Consider the following 27,298-nt stretch of genomic DNA (forward strand, 5'->3'; position numbering starts at 1 on the left):
TTCAGGTGTCTACCTAACACACAGTTTGTACCTGTATAGATGTAATGGTCAACAGTAGCCATCATGAGAGCTTTTTATCAATGATTCATCTGTCCTGTTGGTACTCTGTTAGCTGCTTTTAACTTTGTTAGGCAAAATGCCATTTGGGATTTTGTTTTGTTTTTAATTTTTGTTTTCGAGAAGTGAGGAAAGAACCTACAGCATTTTTTCCTATTAAAATCCGTCATGCCAGAGAAAGAGAAAATTGTTGGCTAGAGAAACCAGAAGCAAAATTTGCAAGTGAAATCAAACAAAACACTAACCAATTGTTATATGTATTAAAATGCTTTCATTTTCATAACCCATTCAAGAAGTAGGGGTTTCCTGTGATGCAAAGATACATTTATTTTTCTTTCAACATCGCTACAAATTGCTTTTGCGTAATATACTGCACCATAGGCTACTCACCCAGAGAGTTGATGCAAAACCTCATTCTGAGAAACAAAAGCAGTGTCAATTTATATGGCAAGAGAATGAATACTACATTCCAAGTTGATACAGGATCTGACACTTCAAATCTAAAATAAATTATTTGGAAGGCCCACTATCTTTTTTCCCCCTGACCTTGGTATTAACAGCATTTGTGACCTTGTATGCAAATGAAGTAAAACACCAAGGATGTTTTTCATCAGTATGAATTAGCAGTTTTTTAATGTATGTTTCTGTGATCATCCGTTTATTTCCCAAAGTGTAATTTCTATCTCCCTAAATCAATTTAACCAGCAGCATGTTGTGAATGTGACTCATTTCATCTGAGCCTGTGGTTAGCATTATGTTGCTGCGAAGAGACCACCTGACAGATCTTTCAGCCTAGAAGTTGTCCATTTCAATTAACAGGACACTCAGGACATTTCCCTGTCAGGATAATAAAAGTGCTCATTTGCCTCCTCTCTTGAAAGAGAAGAAAATATCGTGCACTGTTAATAGGAAGTCAACCTCCCTTTTTCTGTTTTCAGAACACAAAGTCTTAGCAGGAAGTGAATATAAATAAAGGAAAACAATTCAGTATGCTGGAACGTAGAGAAGCGTGATTTCTTTTTTCTCCACATTACAGCGTGCGCGCTAGGCATTCTTTTCCTAACTCTGTCACTCCTGTAGAAAAATAGATGGACAAAAACCATGAATTTATATTGCTGATCTTGCCATAGCAATGGATCTGGGTTTTCTGTGCTTTGAAAAGGAAACACTTCGAAGAAAATGCATCATTCTAATGTTTAAATATCGTTTGCTACATGAATCCTTTGTGTTTTTTTAAGTTTATTTATTTTGAAAGAAGAGTGTGTGTGTGTGAGGGGCAGAGATGGAGAGAGACAGAGAGAGACAGACAGACAGAAAGACAGGGAGAGGGAGAGGGAGAGGGAGAGGGAGAGGGAGAGGGAGAGGGAGAGGGAGAGGGAGAGAATCCTAAGCAGGCTCCACACTCAAAACAGACCCTGATGCAGAGGTTCAATTTCACAGACCTTGAGATCATGACCTGAGCCAAAATCAAGAGTCAGATGTTTAACTGACTGAGCCACCCGGGCACCGTTATATGAATCCTTTGAAGAAACTTGTGGTGTTTAATTCTTAGGCCAGTGCTGAGCAAGGCTACTTAATGGGTGGTGAAAGTAAAAATGTACTGTGATGACAACTCTAAATAGCTTCATGAAGAATTGGTGCAGCTTTTCAATAATATTTTAATGAGATTAGAAATTCTGACATCATCTCAGACTTAGTCAACATCGGTGCGTGCTGGACTTTTAATATAATTGCACATGTAAACCACAGCTTTTTTAGTCTGGCTCAATTTCTCTATGCTCTAATCTTGATATATCTCTTTTTGTTAATAATTTTTGTAAGCTTACCTCAAACAGAAAACAAACTGAAGCCAAGCTTCTTTCAACTCGAAAAACATCCCTGCAAATGTATGCAGGCACTCTTTAGATAGACCGTTTTCTCTGGTTAAGCTTCAAAACCCATCTCTGCAGCAGGCTGCACATTTAGCTGGGAGACAACTGAGTTATAAAATTGGTTTCGGGCTACTGAGAAACAAAAATGCAGCTCCAGAGTGGAGATTCTATGATGAGGTGTAAAATAGGAACTTTGTCTTCCTATGGCGAGCTTCTCTAAGTAACTGGCTGATTTTCCCTTATATGGAGAACGGTCACTATCCAGATACCTCTCACTTGTCCTCCATGCAGTGGCCCTCAATGAAAACTGTGTATGTGTATGTAGTGATGAGACGAGCCTAACATATTGCAAACACTTCCCTTCTGTAAAAATTCCGAGGATTATTTTAGAGATTTGGGAACTAAAAGAACGAGTACCTAGCCTTCCAAAAAATCATTTTAAAGATGAAAACTGCTGTTCCAAGAGGTGCATTTTCTCCAAATCAGAAAGTCAGCTAGTGATGGAAGCACAGCAGGCCATCCCCTGACCCCTGGAAAGCACCTAACCTTTCGGTGTGCCGTGTAACTTGACAACAAGAATCAGGGACCGAGAACATGTATAGTGCCCAAACCTAGGATTCTTAAGGAAATAATTTAACATAACTCATGTTTTTATTCTATGTTTCAAAGAGCTGAATTTTGTCTAAGTAGCACAGTTATTCATTTAACATTTTTATTCTGCTGTCAAAATAAGTGCATTTCTTACATTTCAATGTCCCTTTTACTTTTTCAAAACATCTTCAGCTCATTTTCCTTTGTCACTGTTGCAGTCCTGTAAGGTAGCTATTCTTATTTCTGTTTTGTTCTTTGTTTTGTTTATTCTCCCCCACTGAGGACATGGAAAACAAGGGACACAATCTTACCAAGTTCAAAAACCAATGAACATTAACAGTATAATCATGAGAGCCAATGGATTTGCGGAAGGAAGAAAAGAGGAAACTTACTTTTACCAAATATGAGTGACTTGTGCTAAACTATTGACAGGAACTTTATATGTTATTTCATTTAGTTCTCAGTAAAGTAGCATTATCTTGATTTCTTGAGTCTCTTACAGGGTTCAATTCAACGGAGGCCTTAAAACCATCTGGAAGCAAACTGGGATTCAAACTCAGGATTGTCAGTCCTAAACAAATGCTTGATTTTGTAAATTAGTTGTTCTCAAAGTGTGGTCTGAGGACCTTGCAGGCCCAATGACCATTTCAAGAGGTCTGTGAGATCAAAACTAGTTTCCTAGTAACTTCTTAATTAAATCTCATCTGTCAGTTTCACAAGGGAATTTTCCACAGGTTACAGGATATAACACAACAAATTGACTAAAGATGCAGACATGAGAGTCCAGCCATCTTGTATTAATTAGATATTTAAAAAGATATACACATGTGTAAAACAGTGACCCTCTTCTTACTATTTTGTTTTGGAATATAGGGGTTTTTTTTAATAACATGTTATAGATTTATTGTTCATTGCTGTTGTTTTAATCAATTAATAATATTCCACATTTATTATTTTCAGTTTCTAATAGGTGATGTATCTGTAGTGGCACTTAACATAGGAACAAGTTGGAATCCTCAATAATTTTTACGAGTGTAATCCTTAATAATTTTAAAGAGTGTAACACCAAAACATTTGAGAACCACTATGCCAGATGAAGCTTCTTCACAGAGTAGAGTTGGAAGCTACAAGATACAGCAAAACAGCCCAGGACCTATCTTTCTAAAGATAGAAAATCTATGTGGGCATCAATCTTAGTACTAGAAATGACTTTTAGATAAACCTTGCTGCCATGTCGTTTTTAAATTTGACTTATCCTAGAAAGAAGTCCATAATTAGTTCTTTTCTTGGAGGTCATGAGTGATGAATTATCACTATAACCAGGAAATTAAATCTAATTTTTGACTTAGGTTCAGCAAAGGTCTCAAAGGCCAAGAAGGAAATGATAGGTGATAGAACCTGTACATTCCAGAGTGAGAGACTGCAATCTACATAGAACTTTTAAAGGCAGTTTTTAAAGTTGGTTTGACAACCTCTCTCCTACCTGGATGATGTAAAAGGGTAAAAGAGAAGCAAGGTTCTTGGAAACAGAAGAATTTCTTTAAACATACTTAAAATATTTATTTATTTATTTATTTATTTATTTATTTATTTGAGAGGGAGAGAGAGAGAGAGAGAGAGAGCGCACGAGCTGGGGAGGGGTGGAAAGAGAGGGAGGGAGAGAATCCCAAGCAGGCTCTGCACAGTAGCACAGAGCCCAATGTGGGGCTCAATCCATGAACCAAGAGATCATGACCTGAGCAGAAATCAAGAGGTGGATGCTCAATGGACTGGTCCACCAAGATGCCCCTGAACATACTTCTCAGTATGCTCGGAGTCTTTATAGGGGAGAGATAAAGAAAGCTTCCCTCTCACACGAAAACCAGAGAATGGCACCTTAGGGAGGCCATCTGGAGATCCACATCTGTGACATATGGAGCCTCTGGGGCCCCACAGCTGATGCCTGACCTATAGCAGGAAAAGCCAAAAAAGCAGGATATTGTGATGGGTTCAGCCCTCAAATGGAGGAGCTTGAAAAGGAGACTTCATCAAAGCAGTCTGGACTAACAGAAGTTGACAGGACCAAGTATGGTGAGCACGTCCTCTGGGACCAGATATTAATGCAGCAGCTTTCAGTAGTTGTTGTTAGTAACTTGTAAAAATTTTTATGACTGTATATTTTATAATTCATAACAATTAATTATCACTTAATTATATTATTTCATTCCTACAGAAAAGTAACAATAGTGTGAAAAACTTCTATATGCTCTGCCAAAATTCTGCAACAGTTTAATTTAATTTACTTTTTTTTTTTTCAACGTTTATTTATTTTTGGGACAGAGAGAGACAGAGCATGAACGGGGGAGGGGCAGAGAGAGAGGGAGACACAGAGGGAAACAGGCTCCAGGCTCTGAGCCATCAGCCCAGAGCCTGACGCGGGGCTCGAACTCCCGGACCGCGAGATCGTGACCTGGCTGAAGTCGGACGCTTAACCGACTGCGCCACCCAGGCGCCCCAATTTAATTTACTTTTAATGTTTATTTATTTTTGAGAGAGAGCTAGCAAGCAAGTATGAATGGGGGAGGGGCAGAGAGAGAGGAAGACAGAATCCAAAGCAGGCTCCAGGCTCTGAGATGTCAGCACAGAGCCTGATGTGGAGCTCGAACTCACAGACTGCAAGATCATGACCTGAGCCAAGGTCAGATGCTTAACCAACTGAGCTACCCAGGTGCCCCAATGCTGCAATAGTTTATATTAAGTTGTGCCATTTGATTTATTATTCCCTTTCTCTTTCTCTGTTCCTATCAGTCTCTCTCCATGTTCATGCATACACAGAGGTTTGGGTTTATTTTGTTGTTGTTGTTGTTGTTTTAAAGTTTATTTATTTTGAGAGAGAGAGCACGAGCAGGGGAGGGGCAGAGAGAAGGAGAGAGCGAATCCCAAGCAGGCTCTGTGCTGTCAGAGGCTCCAGCTCACGAATGGTAAGATCATGACCTGAACCAAAACCAAGAGTCAGATGCTTAACAAACTTAGCCACCCAGGTGCCCGAGGTTTTTTTGTTTTTTGTTTTTTAACCATTTGCCTATAGGTTGGAGACATCAGGCCTTTAAATATTTCAGTGTGTATTTCCTAAGAATAGATATATTTTCTTATCTTATATGACAACAGTATTAGTTATCAGGAAATTTCTTATTGATGCTAGAGTATTACCTAATCTATAGCTACAGTTGTTTCAAATTCCCCCAAGAAGATTACCTGGGAGGGCATCCTGACTGCACATAGGGTAAGGACTGATGATTTCCTAGAGATTGAGACAGGAAGGATGAAGGACAAACGCATGAAAATTCATAGGTCTCCAACCCAGTCTTGAGTGATTAGCAAGGACACTAGGAAGTTGGGGATGGGAACAGAAAGGACTTACTCACCGAAGAACAATTCAAAGGCTCATTTTCTGGGTCAGGGGCTTCAAAGAGGTAACTGACTAGTAAATAGCAAGGCAAAATCAAGGATGGATGGGAGAGCACCTGCCCCAGGCTCCTGCTTGTGCCTTCTGTCTGATGTCAGAATCCACTGCAGAACGAGGGTTATTCCTTTCAGCAAGGGGAGACAATTCATACTCAGTAGCCAAGATTAGGTGTTGTATTATCATACAAAACCAGAATTTTGCTTGACGGTTTGTTAATGTAACCTGTACTATCTCTAACATTCTAGAGCTCTGGAGGCATTTATTCATTTAATGATCATATATTTTTAAAGTTTGTTTGTTCAGAGAGAGAGAGAGAGAGAGGGAGGGAGGGAGGGAGGGAGGGAGGGAGGATGGGAGGATGCACAGGGAAGGGGCAGAGTGAGAGGAAGAGAGAAAATCCCAAGCAGGCTCCACGCCAAAACCGAGTCAGACACTTAACCAACTGAGCCACCCAGGCGCCACTAATAATTAATGTTAGCTACATGTCTACATTGTAAAGTCTGCACGAGGAATAAATTCCTCAGCGTTGTCTTCAATATTCATTCCTTTAGTTATTTATTCATTCATGTATTCATTCAACAAATATTTATTGAGAAATGTAATGCACCATACTTTCTAGGTGCTAAGAAAACAATTATTTGACCAAAACAGGAAAGATCCCTGCTTTCCTGCAAGTTATTTTCTGGGGTGCATTCTGTTGTTCTTGTTGATCTTGACTATCATCTCTGCAAAGAGATGTTACAGTGATGTGTTGTTATGTCGCATGCTATATAGTTTTTATGCTGTAGTGATTAAGGAAGGATTTGGATCAGAGAATGAAGCTAACAGAATTTAGTCCAGCTTTGTTCCTTTGTAATGATGTATTGTCTTCTTGAAGTCCTGCTTGTTAGCTACATATTTTCTTTAGTAATAGCTCCAAGATAATAGGTACTTAATCCTGCATTTATTGTGACCTCTTTACAATCAGTTGCAAGGCAGAATAAACTTATTTCTAATGCACTTATAAACTATTTCCTTAGCCATATAGAACTCATATTCAAAAGCTAAAGCCCACATGTGTATACACTAATTTTTGTGAACACCAAGTATGAGTGTTGATTTTTCTATCCAAGTTTCTATGCATGGTTTTACCATTTAGACGGTACTGATTTGTCTGGAAGTATTTTGACATGATACATGTATTAAACACTCAGGTCTCAATTCAGGATAATTTTCCTTTGGAGGCCAAAAAAAAAAAGTGATCTGAGACATCATTACTTTTACTTCAATGAGAATCATGAGTCTAATCATCATGATTCCATTTTCTCTGAGTTGACTTTAAAAACTCGTAAACTCAAAGCCAAAATATAATGATATTTGCTTGTTAAATGTTATAGAAGCACTAGGAAGCCTGGAAATGAAGTTGAAATTCTACCGAAACTTAGAGTTTCTAATAGCCATTTTAAAAATCATTACAAACTAAGTTTAATAGCTTCCTTTTGGAATGTCATTTGGTTCACAAATCTAGAGAGGAGAATCAGAGAGGTACACTTGGTGGCAGACTTCTGGCTATTATTTTACATTATAGAATAAAAATGTAATTTTATTTCTCAGTCATAAATATATATATACACACATTATGCACATATACAAAACACACTTATAACATGGATAAGTTCATGTGTTTGTGTGCATATATGTGCTAAATACATATATTCTGTGTTTTACTCTGCAGCGTATGCACATGCACGTCTGCATGATAGCTTTTAAGTGGTAAAAAGTGATTTAAAAAAACTGAACCTAGAGGTGTTTGTTTTTTTTTAATACTATATACTACCCGTATAAGTGACTTTTTGAGAAGGTTGGTGATGTTAATGCACACATACACTGTTGGAAATCTTATTCTGATTTTGCTATGGAGAAGTCGCTTATGTCTATATACGAGGGTGCGGCTGCTTCAAAATGAATCCTCCTTCTCAGTGTAGATATAAAATATCTGAAATATTTAAAAAGCCCCTTGAGGGGCACCTGGGTAAAAGTCGGTAAAGCATCCTCCTTGATTTTGGCTCAGGTTATGATCTCACAGTTGTGAGACTGAGCCCCACACCAGACTCTGCTGAGCACGGAGCCTGCTTGGGATTCTCTCTTTTCCACTCTCTCTACCCCTCCCCTGCTCAGTCAATCTCTCTCTCTTTCTCTCTCTCTCAAATAAAAATTTAATAAATAGAGAAGACTTGAAATATAAATGCATTTGGCATAATATTAAAGAATTATATTTTAAAGCTTGATTTGTTCACTTTATTCATCGTTTATTTTAGTTTCTTATGATTGTTGAGAAAATATATTTTTTTAATTTTTTAATGTTTGTTCATTTTTGAGAGAGAAGGAGACACAGAATCCAAAGCGGGTTCCAGGCTCTGAGCTGTCAGCACAGAGCCTGATGCAGGTGTGAACCCACAAACCATGAGATCATGGCCTGAGCTGAAAGTTGGATGCCTAACCGACTGAGCCACCCAGGTGCCCCAAGAAAATACTACTTATAAAGTGTTTAGAATCATTTCCTTTTCTAACAGATTAACTGTAAGCAATTTATGCTTCTGTTTTAAGAAAGAAGGAAGTTATTAACCCATTGAGAATACGTAGTCTATCTGTTGTGTAAACATACTCTAAGTACACAGAGTTATTATCTTTTCCTGATCAAGGGAATTAGTGTACTGATTATAGAAATGAGGAAGTGAAGACTCAAAGAAGTAATTGCATTTTGTGGATGTGTAATGCATTTGTCTATTGATCACCAGACAAAATTGCCCATTCTCACCCATGTTTTAACCTGATAAGAAAAAAAAAAAAGACATATTAAATAACACACTTGGAATAACTTGATTTGCCTGTTTGTTTTTAGCTATTAGGCTGCATTTAAAACTCTTTGAAAATCCACACAGCATTAGATATTGATGTATTCTTTTAATAGATTTTAACATACACCTTGAAATTATTCACACAGCAATCTAACCTTAATATTTGGAAGATGCTTTGCTTATGTCTTTGCTACTCTGCTCTACCCTAAACATAAACAATCTTTCCCTGCTTCAGGCCATTGTGCTCTGAAGTTCTTACCTGCATCCTTACACAGCTGTTTTTCTCATTTTACTCTGGTCTCTGCTCAAATCTCCTTTCAGAGCTGACTTTCTTGACCACTCTACCGAAAATAGCATCTTCTGTCTGCTTCTTGCCTAATTCTTTTAAGACCTACCTGTCTATATTTTTCCTTATAGCCACTGTTACAACCAGGAGTTATACTGAATCACTTTCTCATTGATTACATGAGAATAAGGAAATTGTGTGCTATATTCACCTCTTTGAACAGTGCCTATCATATCACAGGTTCTCAAAGAATAAAAAAATGTGTGTGTGTGTGTGTGTGTGTATCAAACCCCTGTTGAATGAATGTAGAAGGAAAGTTGAAAACCAAGAGATTTAGGTAAAAACCACACACATTTGAAGCCAATTTATGATTAAATAACATCACACCCAAAATGTCTGAAAGAATGGATTCTTTTTGGTCAGAAGTAGTAAACACAATATGCTATAGATAATTTTAACTCGGGATGATAGAAATGAGTTATTTAAAAACATTAATAAGCTTTATTAAGATAACTTCTATTGCAACAGTTAAAGGTTTACCATCACACTAATTATTTTGAATTTGCTTTAAATAAATAGAAACCAGTTTAACCATGAATTTGCATCAACCACTGGCCAAGTGTTAATGGTTATTCGCCTGCCTATGGGTAGATATATCTCCTAATACATTCCTGAGCATTTGAGCTTGCCCATTTCTTAGTGTAGGCATAGTATAAATTGATAAAAGATTTCATTAGGATAAAGGAGCAAAAGAGCTATATTGAATATCACCAAATCTCTAAGATGAGATCATTGTTTACTTATTCAAGTAATATTGTAGAAATACATGGTCACTTTTATCATCTCAAAGATATCTCCATAAAAACACGTGTTAGAAAACGTCAGAAAAATCGTGCACTGTTTGTTGACAAGCCATTTAAAATTTCCTTTTTGTAGAGCTGTCTTCTGCTAGCCTTGTCAGAACTTATCAGATGTTTCTTTACTCCAATAGAAAAACATACTGTTTTTTTAAAAAAAATTAATATTTATTTATTTTTTGAGAGAGAGAGGGACATACTGTGAGCAGGGAAGGGGCAGAAGGAGAGGGAGACACAGAATCCCAAGCAAGTTCCAGGCTCTGCACTGTCAGCACAGAGCCAGACACAGGGCTTGAGCCCACAAACCATGAAATCATGATCTGAGCCAAAGTCGGATGCTTAACCCACTGAGCCACCCAGGCGCCCTGAGAAAAACATACTTTTAAACATTATCTTCTCATATTCTTCTTCTGAAATTTTAAGTGTAAATGTGCTAATATAATGCGTGTTCCTGGCCAGCTTAATGCTTTAGAGGTTCCAAATCCAAAAACATGAAGATAGATGACCCTGGATAGAGCTAAAATGCTAGTCAGGTTTTTTTTTTCCCCCATAAAGAAAATTAGAGCATACATGTTCATTGCAGAGACTATAAGCATTATGGGAGTAAACCCCATGTGTATCCTGTGATCCTCTGTGCCCACAGCATGTTAGCACTACATCTGTCACACGGTACCCATTCAATATATCTTTGTTAGATCAAAAACAAAAAAAAAAAAGTTGAGTTTGTATCAGTGACCTCCCTGCTCCCCCAAAAAGACGTATAATAACACACTGTTCACCATTTAGGTATGAATGATAAATGGCTAATTATACAGCCTTATTTTTGGTCTAAAATTTGCCGGGTTTTTTGAACATGGTATTGCAAAACAATGAAGTATTTCAGCATGATAATTATGTAACTGGATGAAGATTTTATGCTTTTTCTCATGTAAAAACTACATTCTAACACTGACCTTCTGTCAAGAGCAACAGGGTAGATGAAATGGAATGAGAAACAGAAAATATATGTAGGGGTTCCTTCCATTCAGCAGGGAATAATAGCAGTTACAGATTTTCTAAAAGCGTTATTGCAAAGTCTTTTAAGTTAACAATAGTCACAAATATTTCTTCTTCCTCTATTCAGTGGTTGGGTCATTACTCTCTTATTCAGGAAGCTGTCCAAGGGATACTTGGCTTTTCAAGTTCTGCATGGTAGTAGGAGTGCTTTCTCATTCCTAGGTAATTTCTACTAATGGAGGTATCAATTACACTTTCAAACTTTTCAATATTTCACCCATGTGTGTTATGGGTAGTGTAGATTGCTTTTGTTTTCCAGCCTTTGTTAATGCATTTGCAGATTGCACTGAAAGAGCCTGAGAAAATTACTCCATACATCAGCATCAACAGTGCAAATTGTTTTTTAATCTATATACGGTACTATTGCACTACATTGTACAAACCAGTAAAGAAAAAAAGCTAAGTGACTAACATTGGTTCTGGAAAGTTGTAGGGCAGGAGTAAATACACTTTTGAACACTTCTCAAAACTAAATACCAGAAAAGATAAATACAATAGAATATGAAACCAAACATACACTCCTCCTTCTTCCAACCATCCAGATTCAGAAACATTTGTGACTTCTGACTTGGTGATTAATTTAGCATCACTTGTGAAATTAGTGAAATTAAAATATTTTCCATGCATGTAATGTTATTCTCTAGCTAACGATCCTCAAATGAAGTTTTATTTATACAGATGTGTTAAGTGTGAACATAGGAGGTTACATGGTAATTGCAAGTTAATTGATTATAGCAGTAATGTTCCTTTAAGACATTGTATGGTAACATTTTGCAAGTAAAGATAATTTTATAGCCAACTATGTTACCAAGATAATGTTCTTCTTTTTACACAACCATGTATATAGAACAGTTACCTTAACTGAATGTTACAATATTTTCTAACCACAGCACAGTATCAATTCCAATACATTTAAGTGCCATGGTGTTTAGTTTATATATCTGACTTGCTTCACTGTCTCTTCTTCATTTTCTTTTTCTCTCTTGGGTGCAGATTATCAATGCCATATAGAATAAACTACAGGAAATTCTGCGACTTCAAATCAGACAACGTCTTTCTCTTCAGTGTGTTTCTTTCTTAACAGTGCAATTCACTGTTAACACTTTCATGAAAGAAACAAAAATGTTATACTTTATATACTTCTTAACACACCCTTTAAAATTTGCCATACAATATTGTGTACTATTTTAATTAAAAAAGTTTATCGCACAAATTTAAATAAAATATGACTTAAAAGAATACTACCAAATTCCTTTGATATATCGATCATCTCAGAAAATCAATTGATCTCTTCAGAAACCTGCATTTGCTCCTTGTCGCCTTCGTAATCTCATCCTCAGGTTATCTACAGTATGTCCCGGTCTACTTTTCCAGCCTCATTTCTCTCTCCTTCCATACTTAACCTTATTCTCCTGTCATACTAACTTAGTGTCAAGAATCCAAACATGCCCAGTGCTTTTTTCCCTTGCACAAATTTGTTGCTCCGTGACTGGTACCTCCAACTGAGATACTTCTTTATAGCAAAACTCAGGCAAAGAATGGTCATCCTACAAATACCACACACTATTAGGGCTTTGGCGATTGCACTAGGTTTTAGTTTGTATACATAGAGAACTCATCAGCTTTTCTCATTCAAGAGTTACGAGTGGATTCAACTATCCCTTCTCCACCATATCTTCTGGACTAAAAATTACTGAAAACAGAAATCCCTTGCAGTTTCTCATTTTTGTGTGTGGAACAGTGTTTAGCAAGTACTTTTCTCAAAGTATTCCACCAGAAAAATAGGTTGATTATATATTATGAAGGAACTGCATCAATTGCTTTGGTGAGGCTTTCACAAATAAAAGAAACAAGAATTTAGTTGTTTAAACAGCTTTATGTTTAAGTTATGTGAAGTAAGGTGATACTATCAACTCTATATTGTCTTAGAAGTACCTACATTTTATTTAAATAATGACTAGATTTAGACGAGGCAGGTTGAATTTTCCTCTGGTGCATGTTGTCTCCAGTGGTGTTGCCTCAATTATTACCTGCAATGCACACTTACTTCCACGACTGACTGACTTTCTTTCTTTCTCTCGCTCTCTCTTCCTTTCTCTTTCTCTCTCTTTCTCCATCTCTTCTTCCCTCCCTTTATTCTTCCCTCCCTCCCTTCATTTCTCTTTCTTTATTCTATTTATCTACCCATCCATCCATCCATCCATCAATCAAATATATGGAATATATATATTCATTCCGAAAGTCTACATGGTGTGTGCATGTACATGTATATATTCTGTGTGTATATTTATGGGTGTGTATGTATACATATTCTGTATGTATATTTATGTACCCATAAACGCACCCACCAGAAAGAATAAAACATGCATAGTTAGGCACAGAATAAACACCTAAAATTTAAGATTTACCTAAAATCCACCAAAACCAGCTTCCTCAATAAAATTGAGATTGAAATAATCATCAAATAGTATCATTTGTGATGAAATTAACTATTAATGACACAATTCTTTTATTCTTCCCATATTAAAGTGTATTTTAACAAGTCTATAAGAACAATCTCCTTAGTTAAAATGGTATGTAAATGTTATTATGTACCTCTTGCAAATACTATTGATCAATTTTAAATCATGTAAAATTTGAGATTATAGATTATGCCTGATGCATTGATTGGGTCTTCCATGTTAACTTATTTTCATGGCATTTGCTTCTTTTTAATAAAGGAACATGAAGACCACGACATAGAAACAAACTCTGAGGGCAGTTTTCATGTGAATGTCAAGGTCCAGGATACCTATGAACCAATGTGTACTGTTGTATATATTTGTACACTCTATATTTACCAGCTAGAAATACAGAGATAAAGATGTCTTGAGAACAAGTTTAACATAAGAAAATTAAGAAAATTCAGGAGAATTTTTAATTTTGGGTTTGAATATCCCCAATTCACCAAGTCAAATGGGTTTTAACTTCCTGTTAAGGTGATAGTCCTTATTAGTAACCTATCATGTAACTTCCATACTAAACACATCACACAATTAACTCTGCCTTTTCTCATAGAACCTATAAGAAAAGTAAATGGGTGCCTAATGGGAAAGAGGCTTAGGTTTGAGGGGTAGAAATTATCTACCTGGGAGAGAGAAAAAGTGGTGGAATAGAATAAGATATAATATTATGTAGTCAGACATTTCTGACATGGGAAATGTCTAGAATGTTTGCCCATACATGGCAGAATGTCTTCTGTACCTCTTTTCCTTTCCATGAGGATCACAAATCTAATTATGTAAGCTTCATGTAAGCCTTTATGAAAATAGATCTAAATAAAAGATGTCATAGGAGATTATTTACAATGTTTGTGCCTTATATAATAGCTAGACCCTGCCAAAATCAAGTACACAGAAAAACCAAAAAGCATACCTGGCATTAAGTGTGGCCGCCAAGTAAGTGCACCTCTGTGATTCAACTGTACCACCAAATTGGCAAAGAGAATTTTTAGTGAAAGAATGCTGTGTAGACAAAGGAGACTGACTTGAGTTCTTCAAGAGTTCAGTTCAACAAACATTTGCTTAGAACCCCATATATGCCAGGAGACGTACTAAGTACTATGAACTGAAGGTTGGAAAGCTTCCAGTGATGTGGAGTTAACAACAACAAAACAGACTTTAAATCCATGTACAGTGCTGAGGTAGAGTTATGAATTGGGGTTTGACAGACAGGCACCCTTCTTCTACTTCTTTTTATCCCACATGCCTCCTAAAACAATACTATAGAAACTCAACAGCAATTGTTGAGATTTGCCGGATTGTAGAGATGAAACTGTGGCTTCACTTGGGGCTGCCTCCAGGGTATTGACAATAAGACTGTGATTTGTAGTCAACTAGAAAAAGGTCTGCTTCCCACCAACCTCTGACAACCAAATTTACCATTCTCAATATAATTAGCATTCAAATGATTTCATTATATTGATATTTTAGTTCATGTCAGGATTATTAGCAAAATGAGAAATCCACATGTGGTCGATGGCACTACGTAGACTACATTAAAGTCTGTTAAAGTGAATTATGACATGATTATTTTCTGATTCTCTCTGTATCAAGGATATGAAAGTGATTATAATAAAATCAGTTTCTTTTCAAAAATGACACTTCTTTAAACTATAACTAAAGAGGTGATTACAGCGCTAGGGGACTCTATGGCAGAAACACAATGATAGCACTGAGGAACACAGTAAAAGTTCACTTGCTGCTGTACGTAATTCCAAATGAATTTTAGTTTCAAACTGAAGGTGGGGCTCTTCAATTAAGTTTCCTATCAGGGAGCCCAAAACTGACCGTTACAATCCCTGCCTGGAGTCCTCCAAAGAAATTTGCCTATTCTAAGGAATTACTTCTAAGAAATTAATCTTGATCATATTCTTTTTGACAGTGAAAATTAGTTGCTATTCATGTTAGACAAGTGAAGGATCAAAGAGTAGAAGCTGAGAAAACAACTCACCCATGTTTTTGCCTCACTTTTTTGGCTGTTATCCTATCCATTATTATCATTTCATGGATGACATGAGAGTCTTTTTCAAACCCAGGTAAAACAGTATCAGTTTTTTTTTTTAATAAAATTTTATTGAACTGTCACCCAAATATCTAATGCTAGTTGTTTTCTCTAATGAAAACTTTAGTATGATTTAACTACACATTCCTCCTATAATTTGATGGCTATTCTTTTTTTTCTCAAATATATGTTTTCTTAAATCATCTTTTGAATTCTCTGAATAAATCATTAATTTAGGATTTTATAAGATTGTATCATGGTCATCTTAAGAAACGATAATTTTATCAGGGTTAAGTGGTTGGTTCTTACTTATGGCAAGGATCTTTTTTATATCCACCCCCTTTGGTCTTTTCTACTTATAAATTTGTTTTTAATCTAGAATCTAATGGAATCTAGAGTCTATTGTTCTGGACTATCACTTCATATATTCTCTTTCAGAATAGAAATGCCATTCCATTCTTTGAACTTCTTACCATTTACAGCTCCTTCACATCTAATAACTAACTTAAAATGTTTTATTCAAAGTTTATTGTTGCCATTGTTTTTTAACTTCTAGAGTTTTGGGGATTCAGGGGTTGTTCATTTAATGAGTTGAGAGTTTAGCTATTTGAGCTATCATTGACTTTGGGGTTTCAAATCAGCACAACACATCTTTTAGCCGTCTCCCTGGTATTTAGCTCTTAACTTGAACATTCAAGTTTTGTAGGCTCTAATTAAGAAAAGACATATCTCTAGACTTCCATGGCCACACAGTTTTATTTCCTGCCTAATGCAATTTTAGGTCAATTATGCAGATGTTTAGAATTAAAAATTGTAAGACAAAGGTTTTATGCTTCTTATAAACATATCCTGAAGGTAATCTTACGATAGTAATTCTTCATATGTAGATGAAATTATTGTGTTGATTTGAGAATCTTTTGTTTAATGTAGGAATTATGATATTCAGGTAAAAGTTCTAGAAGTAGTAATTTTAAAAAGGTTACATGTGGAAAATTTTTTGAAAAAGCTTCTATTTTTAAGGCTTCTTATTTCTCTGAGACTAGGTATATTCGATTACTTTTAGAAACAGAATATACCTCAATAAATTGGCTAATCTAATCTTTTCCTTGGGGTAAGTACGGTGTTATCCCATTTTACAGATGAAGCAATTAAGATCATTTATTTGAATTGCTTCAGAGGCTATACATCTAATAAGTAGTAAAGAAATAGCTGGAAAATAGATTTTCTACGTTCTCAAAGTCCATTCTAACACTACAGAGGCTTTGTTGCTAGGGAAAAACAGGATTCAGGTACAAACAGGGCTGAATCTAGTTAGACTTTGGGTCCACCACTTACTAACTGCAAAAAAGTTGTGAACCAAGTTCGTTCATATGTAAATAGGTTTAACAACTACTTCACCATGTCCTTAGAAATCTGAAAGTAATAAAGTATACAATCTGCTAAATGCAGCTTACTAAACAGCATTTGTTTGTTTGTTTGTTTGTTTGCTTGTTATTTAAAATCACACTGCTTCTCCAGAAATAGGCATGTAGCCTCCTACAATGAATCTCTAAAGAGGGCAGTTTTTCTGTGAATGTCAAGGACCAGGATATGTATGAACCGGTGTATACTGTTGTTTCTATTTGTACACTTTATATTTACCAGCTCGAAAGACAGAGATAAAGATGATGTCTTGAGAACAAGTTTAACCTAAGAAATTGCTTGTTTTCTTTTTTGTCTCTATGATTGTTCCCCATGTGGATGTTAGGTAAAGAGAGGAGACCAGAGACCCCTTCTTAGCTGTGGTTTTTCATGGCTGGCCCTGGACTTCCAGCTTGGTCCTGTCCCATGGTGCTGAACTAAATCCAGAACACAGTACAGCACTAAAGTTGAAACAATTAGCATAGAACTGTAATAATTTCATGCCATATCCCAACATATTTGCTGGGTTTGAATTTGCAGCAAGCCAAGGCTTAAATAAATCAAATGTTCTCCTTCAACCTTAAATGTGTATATAGAATTGCTACTACACTCTCCCCACCCAACCTCAAAAACTGGGTAAGGTGAGTCAACTTATTTTCATTTCCTGTCACTTTACCAACACCCTCCGTTCCATGAGCAAATGTGAAGTTTTTATAGCTACCTTGGAGTCTTTTGTAAAGATAGTTGACTTCTGCTTTTTGTGAAACCAGCAATAATGTATCTTTTAATCTAAGTATCCAGTCTCCAATTGTTGCAGTATTAGACTTTGTACAGAAATCTCTGAAAATAATCTAGTTCTGGGGCACCTGGGTGGCTCAGTCCGTTAAGCCTCTGACTTTGGCCTAGGTCATGGTCTCATCGTTCCAGAGTTTGAGCCCTCTGTCGGGCTTTGTGCTGACAGCTCAGAGCCTATTTCAGACTCGGTGTCTCCCTCTCTCTCTCTGCCCCTCCCCCACTTGCGCTCGCTCTCTCTCTCTCTCTCTCTCTCTCTCTCTCTCTCTCTATCTCAACAACAAATAAACATTAAAAATAGTTAGTTCTCTTATATTCTCTTTCTCTTGGGCCTTCCTCCTCTTTTCTACCCCATCCTTCCCACAGAGACACTACCTCTGCCATCACTGACACCCCAGCTTTTTCGTAGCAGTATACAATCAGTGGTCTTGATTTCAGTATAGATTATAAGAAATATTCTGCTCTGGTCTGACAAAGCTCAGAAAGTGGCCCCAGCTCACCTCTGCTTTGGATCAGACTCACATGCAAAGCTTATTTCAGGTCATAGTTTCCCATCCCATGAAGACTATTTGACTAGACCCTTCTTTTTAAAGAATAGTATGCCTTTTATCTCCATGATAGGTCTTTAGATCCTCTTACGGAAAATGCCTAGAGGAATAGGCTGATGAGAAGAAAGGAAGGTAGGGGACTCACAGAAGTCCCAAGACCACCAACCATGCTTGATGGCCAAGAAGTCATTTTTGGCAGCCACCAATCAGCATCCCAGTTCCTTTTTTAACTTCAAAGTGTATTGTGCCCATCTCCGTCCACTGGCAAATGTTTATTGAGCATCTAACTCATCTTAAGGACCACTGTAGTCCAGGGAAACACAAAAGCAAAGTATGCGGCATCAATTCAAAATCAGCATAGATGAAACCGGGGAAAATAATGAGATCACATATAAGTAAAAGCTAACGTATGTCTTCTAGAATGTAAATGCTCAACAAGCTTACAGAAAAGAAAACACATGAGGAAGCCAGTGTTAATTACCAAAGGCTTCATGGAGGTATAAGCAATTGTGCCTTTTGGGTCTTGTATTAAATAGCTCTTCATGGAATTACACATAGATCCTAAGAGTTACTTCAGCTTTCCTTTCTCTAAAATGGGCAGTCCCAATTCCATGACCTGTAGTAAGAGAACATTTATATAAACTCCTGCCATTTATAGCTTCTTCTGAATGTTCTCCATTTCTGTTTATTTGAGAACTCTAAAGGTGCAAGCAGGGGGTGTGTACAGTCACTCTGGTAATAATAAAAAGAACAGATAAAGATCTCTACATCTGCATGCCTGTATCAACAGTACACATAAATGTCACTTCTTACATCAAAACCATAAATCACTTTCTGAATTCTCTTATTAACATCTCTTTCAGTGGGACTTATTTTCCATTACTTGAGCCGATGCTTTGCTCTTTGATTCATCTTTTCTATTTTTCCCCATTTCTCTTCATTTAAAACTCATATAAGGCTAGTCTCTTCTACGAAAATGTTCACAGTTGCCCATTTTGATAAACAGAACCACGTCCAGAAATATTTAGATCTGGAAGGCACCTTGGTGAATCACCTTTTTCCACAGTCTCATTTCACAGCTGATAAAATTAGATTAAGTGAGTTGTCTAAGGTCACACATTAGATAGAGACAGAAGAAGACTTGGATTATGTGACACTAAATTTTACTTTTGTCAATATACAATTATCCATTCAGCAAACATTTATTCATGTGGCAGGCACTACTGTAGGGATTGGAAGCCAATAGGGACACCCACAGGCATAATTCTGCTCCTGTATACTCGTAATTCTGCAGGTTTCACCTCCCTTAGGTGTGCTCTGACTTTCTGCTCGATCTTTTATTCTAATAGTTTTATTTCTTCATGCTTTGATAGTGTCCTTATCTTCACTCGTTCCCAATTAACTTCCCCAAGCTTCTCATTTAATTAATTCCCATCCTCCTTTTCAAGATATAAACTGGCTCTCCTGACTTAGTGCCATTCTGCCTCATTATCAGCCCCCCATTCTAAAATAATTATTTTGAATATAATGGAAATGTTAAACATGGCTGAACCCAATATGTCATGATTGTAACTGACTGCCAGCAAGTGCTTTAGTGGGTTCTGACTTGTCTAATAAAGTGTCACAACAGAAAAATGAGTAGAGCCTTTATCCCTTTTCCAATCTTTGTTGGTAAACATTTGCTTCTATCATAATGAGGACAGGTTTGTAAAATTAAGCCTCCTAAATGGCTGTCAATGGTTAGACACAAAAAAAGGAAAAATAGACACATTCCTTTGTCCTCAATACGAAGCAAAATATTTCATTCTCCCTTTCCTTTCAAGAAAAATCCATATTCTGTGTTACTGCCTTCCCACTATTCCAGCAGCACCATAGGTATTGATAGTGGCCGCATTTATTTAAAGAAAACAGTTTTTTTTGTTTATTGATGGATTACTTTTCTTTTATTGCCTAATACTCTCCATTTTCCAGATAAATGTCCTTTTCTTTTATTGTTATATACAGAATGAAACAATCTTGTGCTTAATGGACAAAATAACATAGCCACAGTTCAGTGAAATATTTTGTAAGGATACTGAAAAAACGGCACTTTATTTTTATTTTTTTAATAGTTTTATAATCTCTTTTTTTTGGTAATGATTATTTTGTTCTTTCATAAAAACTCTCATAAAAAGTTGCAAGGATAGTTTAAGTTCCCATATGACTTTTACCTAGATTAACCAATTGTTTAATTTTGTTCTGTATCATTTTCTCTCTCTCTCTCTCTCTCTCTCTCTCTCTCTCTCTGTGTGTGTGTGTGTATATATTTATATGATATTATATATTATATTATATATTATATTATATTGTATTATATTTATGTGTTTATATACACTGTCCATATCTTTTTCCTAACCATTCAGAATAAGTTGAAGACATGATATGTCTTATTCCAAGTATTTTAGAGTATATTTCAGTATAATTCTGAAGAGAACATTTTCTTACACAGAACAGTTATCAAACACAGGCAATATACCAATGATGTAAGAACACTGTCTAATTCATAGTACATATTCAAATTTCATCTAGTGTCACAGTAATGTTCTTAATAGCTAATTGTTTTTGTCCTATATAGGTCCAGGATCTAACCTAAAATTATGTGATACATCTATGTGTCATGCAATGCTTTATTTTTGTGTGTAAAATTTTACACTCAATCACTAATGACCTGGATAGTGTTTCTTTTTAAAGTAATCTCTGTTTGGTGACTGCTGTCCCAAGAATAAGAGTTTAAGCCAGAAGATGTGTAACAAAATCCCTTAGGGTTAGTGATATCTGTGTTTAGGAAATGATACATCAACTTTGTAACTGTCTTCTAACCACAAGTTTTGGCATTTCAATAGGAAGGAGTCCAAGGAAAAGAACTCTGAGTTTATCTATAATTTGTAGTTTTGAGATTTAAAACAGGGGGTAGAGATTTTGATGCCATCTCAGTCTACCTGGGGTGAAGGGGATGTTTACAAATGACCATGTTGCAAAGATTCATGATGTACACTTTAAAAAAATTTTAATGTTTATTTATTTTTGAGAGAGATAGAACGCGAGCCGGGGTGGGGCAAAGAGAGAGGGAGACACAGAATTCGAAGCAGGCTCTGGGCTCTGATCTGTCAGCATAAAGCCCGAGGCGGGACTCAAACCCATGAACAGTGAGATCATGACCTGAGCGGAAGTCAGACTGAGCCACCCAGGCACCCCTTTAGTGCTCACTTTAAATCCAACCCTAAATAAATATTTAGTTCAGTGATATGTTTCCATTAAACGTATTAAAAGCTCCATTAAAATCAATATTTTCATCAAAATGAAATATTTGAGATATTTTAAACAAAGTTTGGATATTAACGTTAGTCATTTGTCATTCTTGAAACTGAGTCCTTCTTTAAAAAAAATTCAGCTATGCATTTTTAAATATTCAGCATTAAAATAAATACAAATAGTTCCCTCCTCCCACAAAACAACAAGTCAAGGATTTGTAATATTCATGCCTAAAGCATAGAGTGTTTTGCTTAATTCTATAAATAGAATCATGGTTAGCGCTGCAAGGTTCAGCAGTTTAATTTCTAGCTATTATCAAGTAAAAGTAATCCCTAAGTTTCAGATAATTTCTTTTTTCTCCATGTCAGGTCTGCTTCTAAAACTGGATTAAAAATCATGAAAGAGTCATCAGATTTATTGACTGTGAATCCTCATACTGTTTTGTGAAAAATAGGTAAATCTCCCTAAAAAGATTCACATTTTTTTAAGTATCATCTAAACACATAAAAGTACCAAGTCTCAATACCAGGAGGCTTTCTGAGTCAGACCTACTGATACCAATGACATTACTGAAAAGCCAGACAGTTGGCAGAAAGTGCAAAATCATCCTGTGCTATTTTCACATTTTTCCTCTAAAATAAAGAGAGAGGTTTATACACGCAAGAGAAATTAGCTACGAGAAAAATACTGTGCACATCCATATTCAGTGCATAGATTAAAAGTAAAATAGTTGTTTGTCCCCTACAGTAGAAAAGGCTTGCCCATTCATCCTTGAGATAGATCTGCATGTAAAACCAAAATGAAATCAAATCCCTGCAGATGGCTCGTAAGTCACAAAAACTGTTTAATCCTTTAACTGCGTCCCTTTGGGAAGCCGGCCCCTGGGTAAGTCTCAATGTGTAATAAATATAACGTCAAATATTCTCTTAGATTTTTAGTAGAAAGACTTCATTGACTCCAGCAGGGCCACCCACCCCCGCAGCGCCCCGCTGCCACCTGTATTTCTTGTAAAGAGGTCTATGTTACTCCGGTGCCTTAATATGTACACCCACAGAGTTTGGTTGTAGTTTTTGCTTTAATAAGAAAAGTGTCAGTAACCAAAACTATACGTAGAAATCTTATCTAAAATTGATTGTGGCTCAAAGTCGTATTTTAAGAGTCAGCCAGGCAAATCTAAGCACATTTTTACAATGTTCTTTCTAATGGCTCTTACTAGAAAACAGTTGCATTTCAAGCAGGAATAAAATGAAAACGGACCTTGGGGCTTAACCATTGAACAGATGCAGTAAATGCAGCTTTGGAAATATAGCTGTCACTTCAGATCTTTTATGCTGAGTACCTATATGAGCCAATTGCCAGAGCTGCTGGCATTATTGTATTTCTGCAGTTCTGTTCAAAACAGACTCTGTAAGAACTTATAAAAACAGAGTAACATGCCTATTATGAACCTATTTTTAAATATTTCATTCTTTCTTGGTTTTCATTCTACTTAAATTTTTGAAGACTAAAACTGATCAGAACTTCTATAAAAAGGTACTTGTCTCTAGCACTGTGAAATCTTTCATTTGTGAGTTGCTAACGTCAAATCAAATCAGAAATTCTTGACATCTTTATTACATTAAAGCAATTCCTGATATTGACTCTAGGGAAGGATTTCGTTTTCTTACTCTCTAAACTAGAAGTTGTACTTTTTTTTTTTTTTTTTAACACAGCGATGTGAGATTATTTTTCTCTTTACCCCTGCTGGGGGATATATATACATTTTTGTCAAATCTTTTTGAACAACACGGTTTGAACTGCATGGGTCCACTCAAATCTGTGATGTATTTTTTCCTCTTTATGATTTCCTTAACATTTTCTTTTCTCTAGCTTACTTTATTATATAACAAATAAACATAATAAACAAAATATACATTAACTGGCTTTATGTTATCAGGAAGGGTTCTGGACAACAGTAGGCTGTTAGTAGTCAAATTTGGGGAGAGTCAAAAGTGACATAAGGATTTTTGATTACAAGGAGGGTCAGTGCCCCTAACCTCCACACTGTTTAAGAGTCAACTATGATCATGTCAATACTAAATATAGCACCATGTATTTAACTGACTAATAACTGTATGATTCTTTCTAAATAAATAATGTAATATTCTCTAACAATGTCTACCTAGATGAGTATTGTTTCATTTTTTTTTATTTTTTTTAATTTTTTTTTTAAATTTTTTTTTCAACGTTTTTTATTTATTTTTGGGACAGAGAGAGACAGAGCATGAACGGGGGAGGGGCAGAGAGAGAGGGAGACACAGAATCGGAAACAGGCTCCAGGCTCCGAGCCATCAGCCCAGAGCCTGATGCGGGGCTCGAACTCACGGACCGCGAGATCGTGACCTGGCTGAAGTCGGACGCTTAACCGACTGCGCCACCCAGGCTCCCGTATTGTTTCATTTTTAAAGTAGAAAAGCTATACTGCAAGAAGCATCGTCACAAAAATCAGTGTATCAATTACTCATAGAATCTTGATCTCTAGTTCTTCAAACCAACTTTAAAATCCCTAACAATCTCTGTCTTCTACTCTATATACTAAATGTACATATACGTGACGTTATATTGTATTTGGATATATATCTCTCAAGATTTTTTAGTAGAAATATTACATAATAAAATTAATCAGTCACATTAATGACAATCTGAAATGATTCTGAACTATGCAGTCAGCTAACCAGTGGGCATGTTGTTTTCCTTTATAGAAAAAAAGAATCTGAAAGAAAGAAGAAAATACCCCAGAATTCCTCACAGAACAGTAAGTGCTTTCATGATACCATAATATGACTAGAGCCTCTATAAAATTCTACAAATTTCTTTTATAGAAATATTCGCCTTTCTATTTGGTAAGATAAGAGATTAATACAGCTGGCAAGTTTTAGAAGGAACCTTCTAAAAGTCAATCCCAATTTACTGGAGGAAGCTGAAAATCAGTTATCCTATAATCCTCTTAAATAAGAGGCCAAGGTAATCCTTGTGATACATCTATATGGCAGAACGTGTTTATGTTGGTTCCATCCTATCTTTTGACTAGCACTGTATCATTTTAATTCTAAAGAAGAAAAAAATTAAGTAAAATTTAATCATCGTGCCTCACATTCTCTGTATGTGCTAGGAAAATATATTCATTTTGAACAAAATTTTAAGAAGAATCAAGATGTTTGTTGTCTTTAAATTAGAATTATCAAAAAATAAAAAAAAGGGGGCAACCATCCGTAGGCTTTAAATCTAAAGGTTTCTCATTAGTACGTTTCTAATATTCTCACAACTATGACTTATATTTCCTTATACAGCTATTAACTGAGAGTAATAATTGTTTTCCTAAATATGTTCCTAAGTATGCTTTTTGTGAAGCAAAATTAAATTTTTATACCATTCTTTATGGTAGAATTTGTAACATTTTAATGATTTCCTAGATGCAAGCAATTACAAATTTTAAATATGTGAATATCAAAAATAATAAAGATGGAAAAGCAAAGTCCACATTGGTGAACCATGTTATCTCCCTTTTAATGCCATGGTTGTTTTCAAATGAGTTTGCAAACTCACTTCTAGGTTGAATTTTTATTTATTTTTTTTATTTATTTATTTTTTATTTATTTTTGGGACAGAGAGAGACAGAGCATGAACGGGGGAGGGGCAGAGAGAGAGGGAGACACAGAATCGGAAACAGGCTCCAGGCTCTGAGCCATCAGCCCAGAGCCTGACGCGGGGCTCGAACTCACGGACCGCGAGATCGTGACCTGGCTGAAGTCGGACGCTTAACCGACTGCGCCACCCAGGCGCCCCTAGGTTGAATTTTTAAATGACAGAATCATACATATTAGTTTTATACTCTTTATACAAGAAGCAGTTAATATTTATACCCCTCACAATTTCTTGGTCATCTTATAATTTCACTGTCAAGAGCCATCAACGGCTATTTTTCTGACCTATCTTTAAGTGATTGGGTCTATTATTCAGGTGTTAATTATAGAAGTTGTTTCGTTTGGATTGTACTTTTCATAACTATATTAAAATCGGATTTAGTATGGCATCCTTTGGAAAGAATTGATGCAAGTATTTAGGTCTTCTGCTCATTTGGGGCAATCCTAGAGAAAATGATATGCATGTTTCTGAGAAAGAAAACATGCAATTTCTTGGTGTGTTTGTGCTTTGTGGGAGTTTTCCTTTTAGCTTTTATGGTCTTTTATTTAACAACTACATGCTAAATGACTCCTAAAAAACTGTAAGGAAAAATTACTAACTCAAGCCCAAATTTAAAAATAGAGTTTATGCCTTAATGATTTTATAAAATATTTTTGAAGAGAAATACTCTGAATTAAAACAATATTGTCAAAACACTAGAGGTGTCTTAATATAGGTCTTTTTCCAAAGAGTTCATGAATTAGGGATGTCAGTACATAAAATAAAGCATGATAGAAAGTGAAGACATTGGATAATGCAGTATTTTTCTTGTCTTTAATCTATAGAATATGTGTCTGTGTTGCAAGTCCATGAATAATAAATGAGTTTTTACAATTTGTATTTAAATCAAGCCTTATAAATTAGCATAGGAAAGCCTTACAAACCTATAGTTTTGCCTCAAAGCTCATAGCTTAAGAACAATTTGGTCATTGATTAGAATATTACTAAAGATCTTTAGAGCACATTACACTTATATTTCACAGAAAAAATATGCTTAAAGATAAGAAAAATAAGAAAAGGACCTTTGGAAATTGTATCTTAAAATAATAACTTTTCACTATTACTGAACAAATGTCCGGTGGTACTTTCAAAAACTCTAAGGGTTGGTTCTCTGCAGACAGAATATACTGGATAGTGATGATAATGATGATGATAATAATAATAACAACAACAACAACAATAAAGAGGATACATTTAAAAAAAGCACTCAGATGCTCAGACATTCTTCTTGGAAACTATTCACATTATCATAGATCTACTAAACCTCTTTAAATACTACTGGGAGTTGATGTTCTCACTCAAAGCATGATTATTATTAACAATCTCTCTTTGCTGGTACACCAAATAGAACAAGAGGTTTTCAGAAGACAAGTCTTAAGAGAAAATAGATTTTAACTAGAAAAGTGTTTTGTGATTCACTAGTAAATAAATATTATTTGCAAATGCCCCTACAACTTTCAATTAGTCAAACCATTCTCTATTTGAAAGAACAAGTCCTTATAATCAAAGAGTATTGGGCTATGTGTGTGTATGTGTTTGCATGTAACAGCATGGAGTTAAGAGAAATTTCTCTCTAGTCCAGTATATTCATTTTACAGGCATTACCTTCTCTACTATCCTCGTTTATAGAGGGCCAGAGAAGTCAATTCATTTATCTAAGCTCTCATATCTAGTGACAGAATCAAGAAAAATTCTGGCTTAATTAACCACCATTTTTTTTTCCTGACAAATTAGCTGAAAGTACTTGTATAAAAACTGAGGGTCTTAGATTGGCTCAAGAAACCTGTTCTCAAAACTTAATTTTTTTTCCACCAAAATGCTAATCAAATTCTATATTGTCTCTTTCTGACTAAAACTGTATTTTGATAAGCTCGTTAGAATGTTAATAGAAGAGAGAATTATACACAGAGTTAGAGTCTGAGTTTGAGTCTTGGCTTCACCCATCTCCCTGTCTCTTAGTAAGGAGTACTGGAGCACAGAGGGAGAACGCTCAGCTAAAAA

The 27,298-nt window shown here is 35.8% G+C and overlaps 1 protein-coding gene across 2 annotated transcripts in view; it reads left to right on the forward strand.

Moving 5' to 3' along the window:
- Window positions 1–27,298, forward strand: part of SYT1 (synaptotagmin 1) — a 557,800-nt gene that overhangs the window by 172,061 nt on the left and 358,441 nt on the right. For both annotated transcript variants that reach the window (XM_030323298.1, XM_030323299.1), the window contains exon 3: window positions 24,316–24,368. The gene's annotated coding sequence lies outside the window, so the exon portion shown is untranslated. The remainder of the gene's footprint in view (window positions 1–24,315; window positions 24,369–27,298) is intronic.

Source organism: Lynx canadensis, chromosome B4, assembly GCF_007474595.2.
Source record: "Lynx canadensis isolate LIC74 chromosome B4, mLynCan4.pri.v2, whole genome shotgun sequence".
Lineage (NCBI taxonomy): Eukaryota > Metazoa > Chordata > Mammalia > Carnivora > Felidae > Lynx > Lynx canadensis.